The following is a 2,843-nucleotide window of genomic DNA, read 5'->3' as shown; positions in this document are numbered from 1 at the left end:
ATAATGACTGTTATACTCTCTCTCTTTCCGCCACAGTATAAAAAAGCCTAGCACACCTCATGATTGGACTAAGAAATTCCTGTCATTTAGTTGCAAATGATTTTCCCATTATCCCCAAAAACTCCTCACTGTGTCTAAGAACGCTTTTTTTCACAGGACAATACATATCAGATTGACTTGAAAGGTCCTTTCACGCGACTACAGAACGCCTCTCATTCCACTCAAAGATACTCCAGTGCCTACAATAGCCTAGGACTAGACTATGAGTCCCAATGTAGAAAGACCACAAGTCCACAGATATGCCTGTTTATTTAAACATCTGTATTATCATCAGCGTGTGACTGTAAAGGCGGGACCTCGCGCTCTCTGTAACGCGCTCCATTGGCAACATCAGTTAAATGTCGTTGGTTCAATCCCTCGCGGATGTTGTTTTTATTCCCATTTGTAACTGGGAAATACTGTCGCTGCAATACATATGTCTTAATCAAGCTAGTGGTTATTGACGTAAATGGCAGTGTTATAATGTTTCATGTACTGCAAATGTCACCACATAATGCGCTCTTAATTAGATTTGGTTGAAATACATTACAGTCACCCGATGAAAAAGTGTGCAAAGAGCATTAAAGAAACAAAAGGTACAGTACCAGGATATATCGAATTGTTTCAGTCCTCCACAGAGATTGCCAATGTATTAATGGAAATTCTAAAATATCTGCCCAACTGCCGTGACATTGCCTCACCGCAATGCCGTGACTCGGATTCGAACCGAGGTTGCTGCGGCCACAACGCAGAGTACTAACCACTATACGATCACGGCGAGCTACTTGGGCTGCTAGAGCGCCTTGTTCCACCTCTATCATAAGCTGTACTCCATCCGTGATGTCATGACTCATGTTTGAATTACAGGTTGGTTGTGTTGTCATCCATGCGAATAAGTGGACACCTGATCCCTAGTCACTTATTTAAGATCTCAATAATCAAGTCAGAATCCCAATGAAAGTCATCAAAGTGGAGCCAATTAGAAATAATATAGTTACACAAACCTGGCAATGGTGCGGCAGCCAGGGCCGATAATGGCCCGCCAGCCTGAGAGCAGGAAAGTGTGAGAGCAGTGATGGTCTTGTGAGAGTTTACAGCTGTTATTGACCCTGTCCCCTTCCATTGCAGAGTTTTATCCCTATAAGAACCGCAGGGGCTCCCTCCTGGGTGCTAATAGTTAATTTTTTTTCACAGGAAAAGTGCTCTGCACCAATTGCACGTGCCAAATCTCCCAAAGGCCACCACCATAAAAACAGAAAAGGGAAAACGTCCCTTTGCCACGGCTGTAGGCAGGTGATGGAGATGACGAGGCCAGGAGGAGAGGGGGTAAATGGGGTTGCATGGGACCTACGAAGAGGGGTGGCGGGCTGGCATTGGGAGGGTGGTGGCGGAAAAAATATTGAGGCTGGGATAGAGAGGCGCTGGAGTTCCAGAAAGAACACAGGCAGTGATCACAGTTTCCAGCTGGCGTTCGCAGCCTTATGTTTATGTTTATTGATTTATACCGCGCACAAGGTACCCTAAGGCTTATAGGCGCCGACAAAACAACAAAGTGGCATAATGAGTATAACAAGAACAAACAACATTAAGCTCCGAAAACATGTACTGACAAGGGGGCCACTAGGCCATTCCCATGGAAGAAGGAAAACAACATCGTAAAGAAAAGAGGATAGGTTAATTTAACACTATTCGCACTTTTGTGAAGGCGGACATGTCCTGTACATTGGTGAGACTGTTTATAAAAGAGGGCAAACTACTAGGCCCACAACCAATAATGATACAGTCAGTGTTATCTGTCTTGCACCAGTTGCTGATCTGTAGTCTCCGAAGAACTTTGAGGTCCTGCGCCCTTATACAATTGGGTCCCACTTTATTACTAAGCCGTGCTAAAACTTTATTTTTTAGTGACTCCCTGGATTCCACTTGCTTCGGCTTGTCCACATTGATCAGAACGATGTTTCTTGGGTCCAATGCGAAACTCCTCATGTTGGAATCCGCAATTTCGGGCATGGTGGATTTTCTCTGGCGAATGTCCTTAAATGGAAGGGGAGCCATGAGTCGCCTGGGCTTCAGAAGAGGTGGTATACTCTCTTGTGATACTGTAGTCATTTGACAAGGAATGAACAGAGTTGTCTTGGATTTCCCAGATGTCCCTCTGTGAGTGAGCTCAATCGGCTCTGTTTGAGAGTCTGTATGACCTCTGTTCTCAAGAATGGACGTTTGAGAGGCCTTTTCCTCTCTAGTAAACTTCACCTGAGAGGACTTCTGTAGAGATGACGATAAGGGCACAGACATATTTGACGAAACAGTGTCTACCCAGGAATAAAATTCCCCAAAGTTCGAACAGATTGCTAGATCCCGTAACATGTTATCCTTAAAGCATAGCCAATTGGCTATGGCTTTGGGCTCAACCAACTCCTTCACAGCTCTGGCTGCTGCTAACTCAGCCGGCTGATCTCGAGGAAAATGATGTCCTAAGGGGCCCGAGCTTTCTGGTGTAGCTCCACTATCTTTGAACAACTCCCCCTTAACCCCCAGATGTGCATTGTAAGGTGAATAGACCATTGGCCGAGGTTGTATGGAGGAGCCCGTAGGGGAGCAGGTGAAGCTATCGGTGCTCCTGGGAACCTCATTGCTATGTAGTATATTAGTGAGCAGAAGATGTTCTTGCTGCAATTTCAGTCTCCTCGCGGCACTTAAGGCTAAAACCTCTGAAAATCTATTCTCCCTCCTTTGGGGAGCCTGATGTATTACCTGTATGGGAGCAGCCATATTGCTCGAGGCCGCGCACTGTCTGCAATCAG

The 2,843-nt window shown here is 45.6% G+C and overlaps 1 non-coding gene across 1 annotated transcript; it reads right to left on the bottom strand.

The window, feature by feature from the left end:
- Positions 1 to 745: 745 nt before the first annotated feature.
- On the bottom strand, positions 746 to 817 carry TRNAH-GUG (transfer RNA histidin (anticodon GUG)). Its single transcript has one exon. It is a non-coding gene; the product is annotated as a tRNA-His (tRNA).
- Between the last annotated feature and the right edge of the window lie 2,026 nt (positions 818 to 2,843).

This window comes from Ambystoma mexicanum, assembly GCF_040938575.1.
Source record: "Ambystoma mexicanum isolate Mex_15411 chromosome 12 unlocalized genomic scaffold, UKY_AmexF1_1 Mex_chr12_unloc.1, whole genome shotgun sequence".
NCBI classification, from domain to species: domain Eukaryota; kingdom Metazoa; phylum Chordata; class Amphibia; order Caudata; family Ambystomatidae; genus Ambystoma; species Ambystoma mexicanum.
The sequence above is the reverse complement of the archived record's forward strand: the minus strand, read 5'-3'. Positions and strand labels throughout refer to the sequence as shown.